This window comes from Ascaphus truei, chromosome 2, assembly GCF_040206685.1.
Source record: "Ascaphus truei isolate aAscTru1 chromosome 2, aAscTru1.hap1, whole genome shotgun sequence".
Lineage (NCBI taxonomy): Eukaryota > Metazoa > Chordata > Amphibia > Anura > Ascaphidae > Ascaphus > Ascaphus truei.
The window spans coordinates 147,353,199-147,374,207 of record NC_134484.1 but is presented as its reverse complement, the minus strand read 5'-3'; the positions used below and the strand labels follow the sequence as shown (position 1 = coordinate 147,374,207).

General features: G+C 42.4%; 1 protein-coding gene across 3 annotated transcripts in view; it reads right to left on the bottom strand.

Moving 5' to 3' along the window:
* Positions 1-21,009, bottom strand: part of LDLRAD4 (low density lipoprotein receptor class A domain containing 4) — a 559,350-nt gene that overhangs the window by 449,663 nt on the left and 88,678 nt on the right. The window contains exon 1 of one of the 3 annotated variants that reach the window (XM_075585416.1): positions 19,665-19,683. The exons of the other annotated variants lie outside the window; for them this stretch is intronic. The gene's annotated coding sequence lies outside the window, so the exon portion shown is untranslated. Of the gene's footprint in view, positions 1-19,664; positions 19,684-21,009 lie in introns of those variants that run through there. 3 annotated transcript variants of the gene reach the window in all.

Sequence of the window (21,009 nt, the reverse complement as noted above, 5' to 3'; positions counted from 1 at the left end):
ACTTCTCTTAAGTACTCTGGAGGGTCTTACGAAATAATATTGCAGATAGAAATGAGCCTCAGCAGCATTAGTTTGAATCACTAATGACCGTCGTGTCAGCATTCTAGAAAAGCAATAGAAGCTTTATACCAATGTATGATTATTGTGAGGGCAATGATACCAACATAGGAGTAGTTCACTTGTGTCTTTTGTACATACACTTTTAAGACCTTACACATAATTTCTTCACATGTCCAATAGGTTTCACTACTCAAACATGCAAATGCCTTTACCTTCCTTGCAAGGCGGTCTGCAGAAAAACCTAAATATGAAAGCTCAGTATCCAGAACTTAGGGCTTGGCCAGGGTGGCACTGAGCGGGCGGACGCGCTCATGCTGGCCGCTATGAAACACATTGAGGCAATGTGCGTGGCCAGGATGAGCGAGTGCCTGCTCGGCGCTTAGATGCTTGCCGAGGCAAGCAAATTTGATTTTGTCGTCCGCAAGCGCGTCACGTGAGCAGTTCGCCCAACAAGGGTGCGCCCCCTGAAACGCCCAACCCCCTCACCACCCGCGCGCGGGCACCTAGGCGGCCACAAATCTCCCCGGCCGAGCAGGGAGCGTGCCTGGCCGCACCCATAGCATGTACATCGTTTATATTTTTAATGTTTTTTTTAATAACCCATCAATACTGGAGTTGCTGTTCTTTACGAAGCAAATGAGTTAATATATATTTGTTTTTTCTCCAGATGTGGGATTGGTATGTGACAACACATGTAAAAGAAACAATACAGTTCTCAGGCATATTTACCCTCAAAAGCATAAATCAGCACACATTTCATTGATTATATTCAAATACTTCAGTTATATTTATCGATAGAACAGAGTTTTCACATTCACAGTGATTTGCCCAAATCAGATCAGTTTGCTCAGAAGATCAGTTTCTCATGTGGCTGCCTGGAGGCCAGCAATCAATTTCTCTGCAACTCTATGTTATTTCAGGAATTGTGATTCTCTTGTGGCTCTACTCCAGCAGCAGCAACCAACTGATTTAAATGTTCTGTAGCTACGCTTGCATAATCATGCCTGCCACAGGAGACCAGGCGACTCACACAGGGATCACAGCACAAGGCAGAGTAAGGGGTTAAAGAAACAGGGGTTTATTCTGGCAAATGCCAACAAGGAACGTCACCAGCATAGGCACACAGTTCAAAACACAGAAAATCACTGCACAACACTCATCACAGTCAGTTACAGCAACAACGAGGTTACACAGGGGACACTAGGCGCTGAGCAGCAACTTGAATGGCTTACCCAGAATGTCTCCCGCAAATCCGATCGTCTCTGTGGATCCAAAAGTCTTGGATTGCTGGCTGCTGGTATTTCCAGCTGGTCTCTGATTCACTGATACAAGCCCCCGGACTGCCCGCAACTCTGCAGCAGCCACGCTTTTGTAGATTTCCCCCTCCAATTCAAAACCATGGAGGAACTGCGCTCCGCCAATCAGAGCGCAGAGGGAAGGGCGAACGGGCCATTCACAGGCGAGGGGGGCACGGCTACTGGTCTGGCCCTTTGCTGATCGTGCGGTCAGAGCAAGCGGGAGATTGGGATCGGCCAATTAGAGAAGCGCCTTCGGCCGCCATTACCAAGCTAGAGTTCCACGAGGGCAGATTGATTGGAGACGATTTTGCGGTCCCGGAAACAGCTCAACTTTCGGGCTTTGTTGAAAACCAGTGGGTTCCTTTTGTAGCCAACATTTCCCGGGTCTTTGTTCCTCACACTCCAAAGTCTGGAAAAATGACCCGGAAATAGGGGCCAACGTGTCCCCCTGCAGCATAGGCAAATGGTTCTCCAGCAGGGTACTGAGGGTAAAAGGGTATCTGACCTTTCCCACCAATGTCCAGAAAGGTGGTACTACGACCCACATGTGTAAAGGCACTACATACACAGCATCACTGCTTTCACATAGATCAATAAAGTTTACATGTTTACAATGGGCCCTTTTAGCATGTATTGTAATGTGGTTCTTCTTAAAGAAGAGACCTATTATATTGTGTGTGTTTTTGACCTTTGTATTATGTTCAAAGTATTTTTATTATATAATTATGTTCTGTTGGTATTTTGTTGATGGTATGCCTCGACCGGGGACGGCGATTGATTTACCAGGGGGAGAGTGTAGCTCCCTTGCTAAAATTAGGCCCTTTTAGCATGTAGGCTATGGCAGCTGCGGGCAGTGTAAGGGTTAAACCCCTTGCACACAGTCCTGCATGTGAGAAGTCCCAGAGGCAAGTTATAAAGTTGCAATTCCAGGCACCTGCCTGTCTGGAAAGAGCTAGTAGGTCATGTGACCAGTAGGGTGACTGGTTGGCAACATCCAATTTTGCCCAGAGACTGGGAGGGGGTAAGGTGGGGTCCCACCCTAGAGAGGGGGTTCTGTTCTATCTGTGCTGGTTGAGTGAGTCCTAGGTGCCTGGTGTAGGCACAGAGGTTCCCTTGCTGCAGAGAGCAGGGCAATAGCCCAGATTTAAGTAGGGGTCTGGGGCTGAGCATACTCCATTCCTATCCAGGGATAAGTTGGGTTCTGGTAGGACCTGCAGGCAAAGGGGGAACGGTTGCCTGAGAGAAGTGCTGAGAACGAGTCCTGTCTATGCTGTTGTATACTGTTCAATAAAGCAAGCACCTGTTAAAAGTTCCTGGCACCCTTTTCTACTTATTCTACTCCTCACTACAAGCCTGGCCTGGATCCACCAGAGAAGCCCTGGGACTAAAGGTAAAAACTGACTGAGCTATGCTGAAGCAGGTAGAAACCCTGTCTGCAGTGCAAAGAAAGACTGAATACGTGTACACCCTATCTTCTGTAGCTGGGGGGGGGGGGGGAGGGAGTGGTAAGGGTGTTACATTGGCACTACATACACTGCATCACTGCTTTCACATAGATTAATAAAGTTTACATTTTTACAATGTCTTGGAAAAATACATATACAATACATGGACAAAACCCCAGGGCCCAACAAGAACCCCAGAGTTACCCACAGTAGCCCTGACGAGAACGGACAGGAGGACGGATGGGAGGATGGATGGGCTTGACCTTTATTTTTAGCAGCCCTGCTGTCCATTTAATCACAATGCTTAATTGACTGATTAGTACCTTGGTTTGCGGGAGGGAGTCATCCTGAATCATGAGATTATGACATTGAAGTATATTGAAAATTCATTAAATAATTCCTCTGGATTTAGATTTCTCTTGACAGCCCACACACAGCCTTATTCTCAATGCTGTCATGTAAAACTCCCATTAAAAGAAGAAGGGGGTAAGGGAGGGGGAGGGGGGCGACAGAGGTTTCTGCAGCTACGGTAGAAGCAGGAGGCAAAGGGAGAAATGGATCTCAATGCCATTCAGTTAACCAACACCAACGTGTCCATTTACACGACTATAATTAAACAAATATGTAGCCGATGTTAATTACAGTTAAAGAACGTTGTGAGCACACGTATATAAAATTCTCCGACACGTTTCACATACAAAATGCACACATGTTCATTTTAGAAAGATTTTCTCCCGCGTTACCTAGAACTCATTTCCGTTAACAACGACACAGCCCCCTCTGGCAGAGAAGGGGTTAAAGTAACAATCTCTGGATGACGTAAACACACTGAAAGGCTTCAGGATGCTCCTGAACTGGATGAGGATTTCTGTTACGGAAATGCTCTGCAGTAAGTTACAAGCTTCTCTCAGGAAGGATAGAAAATAATGTGCCGACATTCAGCGACTGTACCCGGCAAGGTATTGTGTATTGTTCCTAACACATCACGAATGCCCTCTGTAAGCGCAGCCATGTGACTTTGTGGGCTGCTGAGACTCAGTCTGCCACAAATGGCATCAGTTGCCACAGGCGAGTAGTCACCAGAAACTGACCTTGGCAACAGCACATTTTAGACTTCAGCGCTGTTCAGCTGTGTTAGACAAGTGAAATGAAGGTGAAAAGAAGAACAGAGCAGAAGCAGCAAATCATGTTAATCTGATTTCTTTTACTGCACATGGAAGTTGTCAGAAATTCAGTTTCTAAATGACTTTTTTTGTCATCTAAATTATTAATAATATATTGTATTGCTACTGTAAATACAGTAGTTGAAGTGTGATGGTGCTAATGCATAGAGTGACAATACTTTTTTTGTAATCTACAAACCAAATATCACTGGATACCACTACCTTTTCTTTTTTATATACATACTTAGAGCTCAATTTTGCTTTAAAAAAAAAAACAGGGATATATTAAAATAAAAACTCTTCATTTCTGAGTTTGTACAATACAATCCCTTGAAACTTGTTGGCATAAAGTTCAAAGACATTTGCTCCAATGTTTTTCAGGTTTAGAATGTCTTAGATCTGGCACAGAACCACCACTTTCTTTAAGCCGCTTCAACCTGTGAATATATACCGTAGTTCTAGCTCTAAAATGCTTTCAAATTATACTGCATAGTCAATTGTGCGGCTCTCTCAGGAGTGGGATTATGTACATCTCCGGGGTTCTGGTGGTCTCATGGCCACCGCCAAAGTGAAGAGAGAAAAAAAGAAAACATTTCTACTATTACTCTTTAATTACAGGTGAGTAAATCCAACTGCAGAGACAAAATGTGATCAGGTTAGGATCGGACAGATCAAGTGGCTGAGTCACTAACAAAATGTACAAATCTGTGTGATTTTAAGACATAGGCAGCAGATGAGGTCCATGTGGCCAGTCGATCATATATCTCTTAATCCAACAGCCCCTCTCCACAACAAAGTCTTGTGTCACAAAAGGCAACCACTAGAAAAAGATAGCTCATCTGCACCATCAAGTGCTTTATACAAGTAAGCATTGGGACAGCAAACTGCATGTGCCAGTCAAAACGCAGCAGACTGAGATGGATGTGTCAAGACAATGGATCAAATAGGGTGAGGATTTGGGATAGCCTACAGTATCTTATTCGGAGGACAGCCTCAGCACAAACAAGATTTGTTGCTCTTATGTGTAGAGCCCACTGATGTGGGATGGGAGATGGAAAACCAGAGCTGGCTAAATCTGTCCTTGAACTTTTCATTAGGAGTGAAAAACAGAAAGATCTAAAGAGCCCAAAATGAAAAGTGTCGCCAGAAAACTTGTGATGGTTTCCCAGTTCTAAATGGTGTTGAAATCATAGCCCTCTAAACTGATCGAAGCCCTTAGTGTATATACTTAATGCCACTATCAGAGTCTCTGGGCCAGAATCTGTGCGTCAGATCTATGAAGCAGCACAACAAAGCACAAAGCACATACAGTACCAAACACCCCTCTTTCTTTCTGTCTCTACATTCCCCTTTAATTGGAAGCTAAAATACAAACTAAAAAAAAAAATGTTCATGTTTTTTCTTGAAACAGAAAACATACTGTGAAACGCGGAAATAATGCACGCGGAGAATAATTATACAAGAATATGTCTATATTTTCAAACTTGAAAGGGTTAGTTGTAGCAATTAATGATGTCGTAAAAGAGGTGTTTATTATTATTACTCGAAAAAAACTGATCAAAATAAGAAATGAACACAGTGTTTTCCCATGTTTCCCTGTACTGGGGCATATCTTTGCATCTCTGTGTGACGGACCTAGTCCTAGATTGTCATGTTGTACCCTGAATATCATGATCGTCTGCTGTTTTAAGTGCCTTTATAAAACGCCTATTTTGAACCTATTGACCTTTGTTTTTGTCATCTTACACCATCCTGTGCCACGTGTTATACTGGCATCACGTAGAAATGTGTATTTCAGTTGCAATAAAATGACTGCAGAACTAGGTGATGTGCAATATGTTTTTTTCCTCATTAGATGCTAATTCAAGACTCCAGATTTGCAATGGTCACAGCTGACTTATAAGCATCTTTTTTTTACATTTCTTTGATCAACCCCCACATCACCTACATACATAAGATTGTAAGCTCTTCGGAGCAGGAACTCCCTTTCCTAAATGCTACTTTTATGTCTGAGCACTTCTTCCCTTTGTGTTATTTATATCTTATTATTTATATGATTGAAACTATTACTGCTGTGAAGCGCTATGTACATTAATGGCGCTATATAAATAAAGATATTCATTCATCACCTTTCTTCCCTAATTTCTCTCTATTCCACTCCTTTCCCTTTCTGCCAACACTCCCCATCCCGCTTACTTGCCACATAATGGTCTTCTCTTCTGCGATACTTCCCTTCGCTTGCACCTCTCATTACCCCAACACTGCTCTTCTTTATCTAAATCCCCCAACATCCCTCACTCTGTCAACACACTTAATACCTCATTCTATCTAAATCCACCTTTGGCTATCTTAGGAGAGACACCACTTTGGGCTCTTTCTGGATGAGCTGCATACTGACTGGCTCTCAGTTGTGTGGAACCTCCATCTCTTCCTTCACATGGTGCCTCATGGACAAATGAGAAGCTGTGCAGGGTCGCAGCATGAATGGAGAGAAGGGGATGCTGATAGAGAGTGGACTTAGGACAAGGCATGATCAGGGGGGCAAAAAAAATCATGCCTGAGGGAAGGGCAAAGTACCCTGAAATGCTAGTGTTGCTTGTTTGGGGAAACCACATGGTTAAATATGCATTTCTAAAATGATTACAGTATTTCTGTATATATTGATTGTACCAGAGCACCAGATACACCATCTAGAAAGGGTGAGGGCAAGTTCTATTTTTTATATTTGATCAGAGGAGCCTTCAAATGAGATCGCCAAGCGGAACAATGTATTTACTCATGGCAAGCGGGTACATTTTAGTAGCCCAGGTCATAATCACAGCATATGATAAGAAAATTATGAATCCCAACTCCAACGTGAACAACAATGAACCCTTTTCGTCTTATGATATCATCACAAATGCCATTATCAAATCTTTGTTAAGGGAATTAGGTTATAGTAGGAGTGATCCCCGAGTGTGAGGCCCTTATCCATAGAAAAACATTTGAATGCATTTTGGACCTCTTATGTATTTATTTACATAGAACAAATAAACCAATGTATTTAATATTAACAGGACTCACATAAACAAGTGCCTAAGACTCTACAAATAACCAGTGTGTGCTGCCAGTATAGAAGATTAAACAACTTTCCGAGGCTGAATAATCTGCCATCTGTCTATCTTGCCTTGTGTGAAGTCCCATCCTGGAGACTTGTCTCTCAAAGTGTGTTAATACCATATGTCACGGCTGCGTGATGAATCACGCCAAGACATTAAACATCATAAAGATCACAGGTTCAACATGGAAAACCGTACCTGAAAAACAGGTAGACATAGCTATAGTAACAACATGCTATAGTATTTCCTCTACTTTTAAGCAAACTATATATAAGCGAAGATCCTTAAACTGTGCTGCAAACCAAATTTGCTGCTTTGTTAACGAAGTCTGAGACAGCTTCATTGTTAATTCATATTAATAAAAATATTTTATAATTCGACATTAAAGCAAACTTGTCATTATAAAGCCCAGCAGATAAAATGGTGGCGTTTTAAATAATAGCCAGAATTTAACAGTACGATAGTCATTACTGAAATATGGTGGGATGAAACTCATGAGTGGGCAGTTAATTTAGAGAGTTATTCCCCTTGTTCATAGGGATTGCGTGGTGAAGTATGTATACTGTATATGTAAAACTATAGTTTAAACCTGTTATATGGGGGGATGACTATAAAGAGTTTGGTGAAAGAGCAGAGACTACAGATGTAGCAAGACTTACTGTCCCCTGCACCACACATGAACAAGCAAAACTCTGTAGCGCTGGGTACAGTGTCTGTCGTGATCATGCTGGGGGGCGGTGGAGGGGTCATGCTTCTGAATGGGACCTCTCCTGCAGTGTTATTCCTTCTGTGCCGTGACCATTATAAACAAATAATGTAAAAGTAGTGACAAATATTAAAGTGAGAGAACACATGTCAAACACGGATTATAATATGGTCTCATTACAAATATTTGTTTAAAAACAGTATGATATGGGATCAACAAAGACTTAATTTTAGAAAGGAAGATTTGATTAAAATTGAAGAAAATTCTACAAGGAATACATTGGGATGACGTTCTTGCAAGACAAAATACAGAAGATAAATGGGCAGTCCTTAAAACGTTTTGATGAATACACCAGTCCATCTATATAAAATTCCTAACATATGAAAAATAAACAATACATAGACAGTGGCTAAGTAAAAAGGTATGAGAAGAAATTGAAAATGTTGAAATCAGAAGGGACAGAGTATAATTTCAGAATTATAAGGAATGTAACAAAATGTTACAAAAAAAAGCAATCAGATGATCAAATATGTAAAAAAAAAAATTGCAATGGGAAGGTATGTTCAATCCTAAAATGTTATTTAAGTAGATTAATAGAAAAAAGACAGTGCGTACTTTCTCTACTAAACTGGAATCTCTCTCACACATTTCAGGGTGTGGAGATTTTTGCTTGATGAACTGCTGGCAAAGTTTGACAAAAGTTCATTTATTGGTGAATCGAAAATGTTGTCCAATTGACAAAGTTTGAAAACGTGGGCTAAAAGTTTGCACATGTCTACTCTGTATATACAAAGGAGGACAAATACAAAAGGTCCACGCCGGGACGGGAATGTTGATCATATCTAAGAAATACATTTTCCTTCGGAGTAAGCCATAGGAGTCTGGTTTCCTACTCTTCATATACCAAGGAAAAGCCAATTGTAAAAAAAATTGACAATAACAGGGAGCCACAATGTTGACATTAACTAATATTTGGTGAACACAGGAAATACTAATGCAGCTTGATAAAAACAAGGTAAATAAACAAACTGGCCCCAATGGCAAATACTGCAGTGTTCATGTCGGTCGTGGCCAGAACATATTTAATACTGAAGGACTGCATTCCCACAGGCTCAGTACCACAAAATTGGGGTAAAGCAGATGTGGTGCCTATATTTAAAAATGGAGTTCATATCATCACCAGGGAATTATGGACCGGTTAGCCTACATCAAAGGTGGGGAAGTTACTAGAAGGTTTACCAAGAGATCATATTTAGAAATATATTTTGGATCATAAAACTACTATTATTAGTCCTCTTGGATTTATGCAAAACTAACCTGATTAGTTTCTTTGAGGTCGTAAATAGGAATTTAGACTAAAACGCAATTGATGTGGTCTACTTAGATTTTTATATGGAGCCACACAAGATGTTAGTACAGTATCTACTACTGTATATATTTTAGAAAGCTGTCTGTTAACTGTGCATTTGGACACCTCTTAAGATATCGTAACCACATTTTGCAAGATGGTTCCCGAGATCAAGGAGCATGTTTTTGTCAATGTCTGGATACAATTCACTGACATGATCCCATCACACAACCCTCAAGCTACCACTTAATCTTGGTCACTGTGGAAATCCAACTTGCAACTTTAGCTAAAATACAGGAGCAGCCAAAGTTCTTCAAGAGTGCGAGATCATTGTGTGGGACAAGAGTACAATGTCCCACAAACATGATCGAACACTTCAGGACCTCAGAGGCAATGAAACTATTATGGGTGGAGTTGTTGTTTTAGCAGGGGATTTCCCATTAAGAAACTGAAAAAAAGGATTATCTATTTATAAATATCAGAATTTTGGGGTTTCTTAGAATTCCTGAGCAAGGCTGGATACTTTTAGCTAGTACAAATTAAATGAAATTGGTCTGGGTGAAAAACTTGCACCTGGATTGAAAAATGGCAGCAGAGAGTTGTCAGTAATAACACCAATTTAGCTGGGCTAAAGTTGGAAGTAGAATGCCTCAAGAATAATGGTTAGGACCAACTCTTTTAACGTGTGTTCATTAATAACCTTAATGTAGGCATGATGAGCAAAATCTCCAACTTTGCAGAAAATACTAAATTAAGTAAGGTAGTAAAATTAGAACAAGATGTAATTTCTCTGAAAAAACACTTAAATAAATTGGGAGCTTGGGCAGGTAAGAAGTGTAAGGTTGTGTATAAGCATGCTACCTACAAACTAAATGTGACAACATTAGGTCAATGCTTGATGAAGAATGATCTATGAGTCTTTATAGACAGCAGTGTAAGCAATAGTTCTCAATATCAGGATATATCTGCAAAGGCTAATATCAAATTATAATGCAAAAAACGGGGTATACTGTAGATGGAAGGAAAGACATCATGATTTTGCAACTGTATAAAGCCTAAGTAAGACCACACCTTGAATATGGAGTACAGGTTTGGACACCACTTCATAAAAAAATATATCATGCAACTGGAAAAAGTACAAAAAGCCACCAAATTCATAAAGGGGACTTGTGAGGAGAGGCTAGCTAAATTAGGGTTGTTTATACAGTATTAGTCAAGAGGTGTCCAAGAGGGGATATGATAACTACAGGTAAACCCCGTTATAACGCGGTCCTCGGGGTCCACCCCGAGACCACCGCGTTAGTAACGGGGTTGCGGGGAAAAAAATGGCCGCCGCATCAGCGCATATTCACCCCGCGGGACAGGAGATGGGAGCGGGGATATCCCTCCGGTTCCGGTTTCCCCCTGTCACCGCGTGACAGGAGATGGGAGGGGGGATGCCCCTCCGGTCCCGGCTTCCCCCTGTCACCACGTGACAGGAGATGGGAGGGGGGATTCCCCTCCGGTCCCGGCTTCCCCCTGTCACCGCGTGACAGGAGATGGGAGGGGGGATGCCCCTCCGGTCCCGGCTTCCCCCTGTCACCGCGTGCCGTACCGCGGGCCGTACCGCCAACCTACCCCCACCTACCTGCCCCCCGCGCTGCACCGGGCCATCCCACCAGCCCCCGCAGCATCGGGGGCCCCCGCAGCCATCACCCCCCTCCACCGCAGCACCACCCCCACCGGCACGCAGCGCCCCCCCCCCTGCAGCCACATGCCTCACCAATCATCCCCAAGGTAAGGCTGATTTATGTATATGTGTATTGGGAGGGTGTGTGTGTGTGTGTGTGTGTGTGTGTGTGTGTGTGTGTGTGTGTGTGTGTGTGTGTGTGTGTGTGTGTGTGTGTGTGTGTGTGTGTGTGTGTCAGTGTGAGCAGTGTGTGTACAGTGTGCAGTGTGTGTCAGTGTGAGCAGTGTGTGTGCAGTGTGCAGTGTGCGCAGTGTGTGCAGTGTGCAGTGTGCGCAGTGTGAGCAGTGTGTGCAGTGTGAGCAATGAGCAGTGTGTGCAGTGTGAGCAATGAGCAGTGTGTGTGCAGTGTGAGCAATGAGCAGTGTGTCAGTGTGTGCAGTGTGTGTCAGTGTGAACAGTGTGTATGCAGTGTGCAGTGTGTGCAGTGTGAGCAATGAGCAGAGTGTCAGTGTGTGCAGTGTGAGCAATGAGCAGTGTGTGTGCAGTGTGTGTCAGTGTGAGCAGTGTGTGTGCAGTGTGCAGTGTGTGCAGTGTGAGCAATGAGCAGTGTGTCAGTGTGTGCAGTGTGAGCAATGAGCAGTGTGTGTGCAGTGTGCAGTGTGCAGTGTGTGTGCAGTGTGCAGTGTGCAGTGTGTGCAGTGTGTCAGTGTGTGCAGTGTGAGCAATGAGCAGTGTGTGTGCAGTGTGTGTCAGTGTGAGCAGTGTGTGTGCAGTGTGCAGTGTGTGCAGTGTGAGCAATGAGCAGTGTGTCAGTGTGTGCAGTGTGTGCAATGAAAATTTATTTTTATTTTTTAAACGGGAGCCACGGGAAAACCGCGTTATAACCGAATCGCGGTATAACGAGGCGCGTTATAACGGGGTTTACCTGTATTTACAAATATATTTAAGGTCACACATTGTCATTTTGTACCATACATATACCATAAAGTAACTTCATCTGGCATTAAAGATAAATTCATACACCTGAGGACCGTCAGGTTTATGATTACACGCCATCAGCTCTGGAGCGTTGACAATGGCTGTCGACTATTAATATTTGCATGGACCAAATTAGCCACCAATGTATATTTTTTTTAGTATCTTCTTGATAGCACTGTCATTTTTTAATTACTGCAACATTCTCTCTTTAGTCTGGGATAAAGCTTAGTCCTTAATGAAATCTGTTTATATTTAAATTATTGCATACTGTAATTGCCGTTTGACTGTTCAATGAGTATAAAGTCTAATTTTTTTGAAAATGAGCAATACTTATAGTAAAAATAGGTGCAACTGCAATAGTTTGTTCATTTACAATACTTTACAGGCATACCCCACATTAACATACGCAATGGGACCGGAGCATGTATGTAAAGTGAAAATGTACTTAAAGTGAAGCACTCCCTTTTCCCCCTTATCGATGCATGTACTGTACTGCAATCGTCATATACGTGCATAACTGATGTAAATAAGGCATTTGTAACAGGCTCTATAGTCTCCCCGCTTGCGCACACCTTCGGTACAGGTAGGGAGCCGGTATTGCTGTTCAGGACGTGCTGACTGGCGCATGCGTGAGCTGCCGTTTCCCTATTGAGCGAGATGTACTTACTCGCGAGTGTACTTAAAGTGAGTGTACTTAAACCGGGGTATGCCTGTATTGCAACTCCAATATATGTTGTCTGATTAAGACAGCAACTCATTGTTTTGAATGATGCCTGTATTTACTGTGTAATATCAGAAACACATTTTGAAAAACAATGCTGAATCTGAAGTCAATTTTTTATATTACATATAAAGAAATGGCAGGCCGTGTGATTTCAAGTATGAAAAGGATATTTACACTTTTAAGCCCACAAATATATTGCTGCAGCTTGTTGTAGAAAAGAGCAAGACCTGATGTGTTGGTGATGTTTTCACACTGTTTATGTATAGGATATTTGATGCAGGTAGGGTGGATTCACAGCTTCTCAGAGGTCGAACAGATAGCTTTTGGAATACATTCAATTTGGAGTCTGTGCAAATCTGTTTTATACATGTATAGGAAGGATGTGCATTAGGCAGAAGTTTGGGATTTTATTGTAAGTGATGTATGTACAGGCATACCCCGCATTAACGTACGCAATGGGTCCAGAGCATGTACTGTATGTAAAGCGAAAATGTACTTAAAGTGAAGCACTACCTTTTTTCCACTTATTGATGCATGTACTGTACTGCAATCGTCCTATACGGGCATAACTGATGTAAATAACGCATGTGTAATTCTATAATCTCCCCACTTGTGCACAGCTTCGGTACAGGTAGGGAGCCAGTATTGCTGTTCAGGACGTGCTGACAGGCGCATGCGTGAGCTGCCGTTTGCCTATTGGGCGAAATGTCCTTACTCGCGAGTGTACTTAAAGTGAGTGTACTTAAAGCCGGGTATGCCTCTTTAACAAAATATGCCTGTATTGCAGTAAGTTTGTGAAAACTAAACTCTTTTTTTTGTGGCGAATGCAATGCTCCGCCTTAACCTTCTTTCACATGCAGTTAAGATAAGAAACACCGAAATTCATTAACAAAAACAACAATAATTGTGTAGGTCCTCCCAAAATCCAAAATAAAAGTTTACAACTACAGCACAGAGTAACTTGTCTATGACTAAACGTGGGTGACATGTTTGCAGAAATCCGAATCTGCCGTGGATCGGCCCGTTCCTTTCATCCGTGGAATTCAGCGGATCACTCCCAAAAAGGCAGATTTTATTCTTTTTTTCTAACAGTGCAAATTCGTTCTGCGGATTACAGATTTTACCAAACCGCGAAACGGATTCACAACGCGAATCCCTGAAATAGAACGCTAGGGGGAGGAAGAGGTGGGGGGAAGGAGAGGGGGGGGAGAAGGAAGGGTGTGGGAGGGGGGAGGAGGAGGGTATGGTTCTCTTCTCCAGAAGGGGGTAAAGTGCTTTGTACAGGTATGAGCACTCAGTGAGAAGTAGACCTCAAAAGGACGCTGTGCCAGTGGTGCTATCCATCAGCTGGTTTTTCTCACACTGCTAGAGCTGCTGTTCTGAATAACAGGTTGTGTGGGTTCTGATCCTCTTGGATCTGACACCATACCCCATTCCTCATAAAGTGCTTTAGACTTGCCAATATGGCTGCGGGAAGCCAATGGAATCACTTCCTGCAGGTGGTTGTAGAGTTTTATTTATTTTAACTTCAAAACAGTATGTGTCTGACAGATGGCACAGTTAATATTTTTGTCCTTGGCCACATGTGGCTGTTGAATGCCTCGCACTTAACATTACAAATTATGTTTTTACACCTGATTTTTAAAATAATTTTATTTGTCTGTTATTGGGCTAAATGCTACATCATGCAACTTTTCTTAAAGGGAAAATAAAATTCTGGTACACTGTAGTCACCCATGTGCATATCCGTCATGTAGCACCACTGTCACTCACAGCATAATAACGTTTTGAGCTCTACCTCTCACTGAGTGCTCATACATGTAGTAGCTCTCTCCTCCTGTCTTCCTTTAAAATCAGACCCCTTCCACTTCCTGGTTGACCATTTAATGTTCCTTGTGGAGCACACCTGAGATACCTGTGAGATATGCTAACAGCTGGATTAGCTACACGTGTGAGCAATGAGAGGCTCAAAAGTAGGATGTGAGAATTATGCTACTCAGCAGCTGGTTTAGCTCACACTGATCAAGCTGATTCCCAGAGTAGCAGAGGTGGTGGTGGAGGAGGACCAGTACACCATTCCAGTCATTAGGTGCCTTAGAATTGCCTACTCAATATAGTACTTATGGAAACCCTTTTAGGAAGTGTGGGGGTGTGTTGCATAAACATTAGCATATCTCATAGGGTACCTCAGGTGTGCTTCTTTTTGAGCAAAGGCATGTCTCCCTAAGTTATTTGGAGAGAGGTTTGAGGGAATATATATACGCAACTGGAAAGACTACTAAATTAAAGTCCTTGTCATCTTCCTCCGAATTGTGAATCCGTCCTGCGGACTAGTAAAAGTTTGGAAACCCCGGATTCAGATGTAAGTTGAATCCATTGACAGATTTTTTTTGTTAAAGCCATGAAGCCGAGACCCAACGATGGATCAAAAACCCGGGCGGCCTTAAAATTAAGCAATCCGAATCTGATCCGCTGATTTTCCAGAACATTCGCTGCCAATTTCGATCAGCGGATCAGATTAAGACAGGGTCGCTCATCTATCTATAACCCTGCAACCATCATTTACTTACATGGAAAATAGATACATTTAAACATCATATAATTTGTGTCATTCCTAGGGTCGCGATTTTAGTATGTAATCAGTGGATTCCAGTACAATGCTATGATATAATAATACTGTAATGAAGAGAACAAAGGAAACTCGGAAAGAATCAACTCCCACCCTTTGACCACCAGAGTTTGCATTGTTCAAAATTTGCTTCTCAATGATCTATTCTAACATGAGAAAATGCACAGACGCTGAAAAGCCAGCCGTGTCACGCAAAAAAAACCCAGTTAAAAATAAAGAAATGGTCATTGTCCACTACATTGAGCAACCATTATGAGCTTAGAATGCTGCACATAAAGATGGATTACAGCAAAGTATATATCAATACGCACATTTTCCCTTTGCACTACAATGGCAGTGTTTTAAGCTTGTAGAGTTGTGCAACATTCCCCCATTTTCTCAAAACTTTGGATGGTTGTATATGGCTAAAATGTGGCAGTCCAAAAGCCATCTATTGTACAAAAGATTAAAACAGTTTCTTCAACCAGGAGTTTTATATGAGCCCTCCTTGGGTTCCCTGCAATTTTCAGGTCATCTGAAAATTGTACCAAATACAGAAGAATTTACAATGCATCTGATCTCAGACGCGCTATTAGAGAGGGTAGGGGTTCCTTACAATGCATCTTATCTCAGGCACTATTAGAGAGGGTTGGGGTCCTTACAATGCATCTGATCTCAGACGCGCTATTAGAGAGGGTTAGGGTTCCTTACAATGCATCTGATCTCAGGCACTATTAGAGAGGGTTAGGGTTCCTTACAATGCATCTGATCACACATGCGTTATTAGAGAGGGTTGGGATTCCTTACAATGCATCCGATCTCATACATGCTATTACAGAGGGTTGGTGTTTCTTACAATGCATCCGATCTCAGACGCGCTATTACAGAGGGTTGGGGTTCCTTATAATGCATCTAAACATAGGCGCGCTATTAGAGAGTGTTGGGGTTCCTCAGAATTTCACAATATAATTATAAGGTTCCTTAACCAAAAAAGGTTGAAAACCAATGTATTAAGTTATGCCGATAAAATTGCAGGAATTCCCAGGTTTTTTTTGTTGACAAATATTTTGGTGACTTCACCAGCAACATTCGTTAATTTTCAAGGTTGTCACAAAAACTTTGACGAAGTTTAAAAATGCTAAGAAAGATCGACATATTACTTTAAAAAATCCTTCATTTTTCGCCTAAAGTTGAAGTTTTGACTCCATTTATGCATTGGTTATTATCAATCCTTCTTACATGGTACACAGCAATCTTGTTTGAGCATAGTACACTGTTTGCTCGAGACATGCTTTTTTCAAATGCCTAAAGCATATGCTTGATTTGGAGATTCAAATAGATATGTCGTCATCAACCCCTGCTACCCTGGAGAGCGTGCTGCCAAGACTGGGAGCTTTTTTCCATGAACTGTGATAGTAATTTTGCTGTAGGGTTTAACTTGGGTAGGTTGAAACATGGCTTCAGACTTCTAACTGCTGATAGTGAGGCCAAAGTTCTTGCTGCCAAGCGATCAAGTAAGTCCTCTACTGTGCAAATTTCTTAAAGCTGCAGTTCAGTCAATATCCTGCATGTGTGTTTTTTTTAATAAATCAGTTCTGTAGTAAGAAAAAATACTTTTAGCATTTTCTGTTTTTAAAAAAACAACTTTGAAAGACCAATTTTCTTGTATTCTATTTTAACAGCCATTTGCTAAGGCACTGCCCCTTCATGTCCTGTCACAAGCCCTGGCACACCCCTTTGTCAGCCCTGCCCTCCCTCTAGCACATGTCAGTGCAGGAGTGCTCATGAATATTCATGAGCTTCCACTGAGAGAAAGAAGCAGAAGAAAAACAGATCCCTTCACTAATTATGTCACCAAATTTTGCCTATCAATACATGGAGAACGAATTGACTGGCAGCTATGCAGTTCTTTAAGTAATTAGAGATTGCACACATGAAACTATTGAAGTAAAAAAAAAAAAAAAAAAAAAAAAAAACTGAACTGCAGCTTTAATACATTGGTGAGAATGTGGGAATCTGTCCTGCGCTTCCGTGTGCAGAGTGGCAGTCTGAAATTGTGTCAGACACTGGGGCAGCGCATGAGGGAGCTCCGCTTGGCCACAGAATTGACCGGTGCAGGGGGCTGTTGGTAACTTACCTCACCTGCATCTCCGGTCTGGGGCCTGCTCTCCTCGGCTGCTCCTGCGTGCCACCGTCAGAAGAGTTACTGGAAACAATGGCGGATTCCGGCGCAACTGCGCATGTCTGACTCAGAGAGGCTGCTGGGATCTTCAAAAAACTTTATTCATGGAACACACATGGGCTAGCACCGCATTCTCCCCCTCAACGCGTTTCACCCTTAGGAGTAGGGCTTCGTCCAAGACGAAGCCCTACTCCTAAGGGTGAAACGCGTTGAGGGGGAGAATGCGGTGCTAGCCCATGTGTGTTCCATGAATAAAGTTTTTTGAAGATCCCAGCAGCCTCTCTGAGTCAGACATGCGCAGTTGCGCCGGAATCCGCCATTGTTTCCTTTAATACATTGGTGTGCACATTCCTGGCACATGCCACACATCAATATATCTAAAAAGGAGGAGAAAAAAAACGTACAAAGCCACCAATCTGGTGCATTACCCTTTCATTCGCAAAACGAATAACAACTCTGTTCAGTTGCACTCAATTGTTATTCTTGTTCGTCAGCATATCAAATGCAGTCCTATCCCCTTAACCATGATGGCCACAATCACCTCACCGTTCTGAGGGCCACAGTGCCACAATCACCTCACCGTTCTGAGGGCCACAGTGCCACAATCACCTCACCGTTCTGAGGGCCACAGTGCCACAATCACCTCACCGTTCTGAGGGCCACAGTGCCGCAATCACCTCACCGTTCTGAGGGCCAATTGAACAGGTTGTTTTGATTGTATTTGTGAATTAAAAGGCAATGCACCAGATTACTGGCCTTGTGTGTTCCCTTTTAGTCTGTCCTGAATTACAAGAGGTCTGGTAGACTTTCTTGAAGAGGATGCACCTAATTCCTCATGGGCAATACCCAGAGTTTGTAATGACATATTTTAAGTACTGAATTGCTGTGTGTTTCAAATGCGGTTTGTATTAAGTGTGGAGTTAGAACAAGGATGAGTTGAAACAAGGAAGGTGTTAAACAAGGTATATAGAACTACAGCAAATTATTAGCACTTAATACTCCATAGTTGCAACAATAAGCAGGATTGAGAATGCCACTCTATGCACATATTGTCACATATATGTCCAATCGGAGCAGCTTTTCCAGGGAGCATACAGCTGTGAGAAGTGTGAGCAGGTGGTCTCTTTGGAGTCTCAAATTGCTGATCTGCAGAGGCAATTTTGAGAGACATTGACAATCTTCAAGCAGTTTAGTGCTCACTGAGCAGGCCCTGGCTGGGACTAGTAGTGCAAAGGGTGGAGCTGTGAGAAGGACCAGGAAGAGGTAGGTAGCTGGGTAACAGTTAGGCTGCGCGCTCATGCTGGAGAGCGGTGACGTCATCAACTCTCCAAGCATGAGTGCCCGACTGTCCTTCAATAATTTTAGAGCAGGAGTGGGGGGAGGAGGGGGTGTGGGAGGGAGACCCCTATATTAAATACAGATAATACTAGATAGTTCTAAAGACTAAAACCAATTGGAGTAGAGAGGCAGGAGCAGATAAGATAACAATAGCACAGACTGGAAAAAAGCTTCAATACATGCTACAGTAGCAAATGCAAGAAGCCAGATTGATAATATAGGGGAGCTTGAATTAATAGCTACAAGGGAGGAGAGCGATATCATAGGCATTACTGAAACATGGTGGGATGAAACTCATGACTGGGCAGTTAAAAGGGGTATGTTTATATGTTAAACCGGATGTTTATGGGAATTATGAAAATGTAGAGACCTTGTGGATAGAAATTAGCAACAGGGCAAAAGTAGAAAGAAAATGTTTGTAGGGATATGCTATAAACCACCACATATCTGTGACAGAGATGAAGCCAAAATACTTTTGCAAATGGAGAAGGCATGTAAACTAAGTCATGTTTGCATAATGGGTGATTTTAATTATCCAGACATAGTCTGGGGCAATAAGATTAGCATTACAAAAAAATAAAAAAAAGTTTTTTTGGGGTGCTAAAAGACAATTACATGACACAAATCTTTGAGGAACCAACCAGGAGAAGGGACTTAGTGGATATCAAACAATGTAGAAATAATAACAAATATTCAAGTCATGGAACAACTGAGAAACAGTCTTATTTGAAATAAATGAGCAAAAACCAGATTACTTGGGTTCAACAAAACCTTAACATTTTAGAAAGGCAGATTTTAATTAAACGAGGAATAATCTACAAGGAATAAACTGGGATGACATTTTTGAAGAAAAAATGTGCACGATAAATGGGCATTCTTTAAAACATTGTTCGAATCCATAGAAAATAGGGACATGAAGGCATTATAAAATAAGATTTTTCCATTTATCTAGCAAGGGAAAAAGTCAAGGGTATCCAGGTCAGTGATGTTGACACCCAAAGCAGGGGGAGGTTTAGTGGTTCCAGATATACTATAAAATGGTATTACCTGGCGGCTAATCTCCAGCTTGTGATGTGGAATGTAGATCAGAGCCTTTACTGTTGGGTGGAAGTTGACTCACAACACTCCAAAACCCTGGTCCCTATCTTCTTTACCCTGGACATACATAGAAAAACGTTCTAAGAAGCAACATCCAGAATTAAGTGCAATGAAGTTCCCACTACAAATATGGAACCAAACACAATTTCTGATAACCCAAACTATATGTAGTCACGGGAGACCAGGCAGTTCACACCTTTTTTACCAGGATCATTCACTGAGCAAAACAGGTAAGTGAAATAAATTGTAAATTTATTCGCATGAAAATGCATACACACAGTGGAACACAACATACAGGCAAAAAGACACATTGACTTGGGAACTGGGTTAAACAAAATAGACTTTCCTAGTTGCAGGGCGCCTGCCTCAGCAAAAGGAGTTACCCTGTTCACTCCACGTCATTGGAATAAGCCTGGAACAGGTAACTTTACTCCTCAGAACCAGTCTCAGCTTTGGCTAGGAATCCCTGGCACCTCAGTGCCCCTGGGAACCCTTACCAGCGCTTCACTGGACTAGTTCCAAGGTTATCTATGTCTGAAAAGACTGAGAGACACTGAGACACACACCGCTCTGAGTGCGGTAGCCCCCCTTTATAGACTACCGTGTCAGCGAAAGGGGCAAGCCAACCCGTATGTTACTCATGGCTATCTGCAGGGGGGGTGGGTGGGGTACAGGCTCCACAGAGTCTGAGTGAACCAAAATAGCTTTTGGTCCTGTTCCTCTGCCCCTACTTGCTACCAAATGGCCCGACACCTCTGACATCCTGGGTCTCCTTTGAGCCCAGATGGCTAGGCAGACATCCGGGCTCCTATGCAAATGCTTAGGCTGACTGTATGGATTTTTAACAGTATATAACACCCTATAAACCATACTTTAATAAAGTATAAACCTTGGGCAACCTTATATATATTTGGAAAATTAGTTGGGGATATCTGGGCTTGAAAACCAGGAGTCTGGGGGACACGGTGCAGCCCCAATATGATTCACCCCGCGACACACAAATACAGCCTGCACGTCGGGGAGAATCAGGGTACTACCACTCTAACTCGTCTCCCCTGAACTCCTGCAAACAAAACGAATACATTTTCGTCCAAATATCCAACCTAAAACTTACGTTCCCAAAATCTCATGTCTCTATGACATAGGGAACCTCAAAAGCCCCTGAACAGGTTAGGTTTTCTATACTTTACAAGGGACTTCCATAGCCCACAAACCCAATACAGGTTCTGGGACACCTTGGCACTAACTGGAGTACCCCTATGTTTCTTAGGAATCCCCGCAGCTACATCTATCT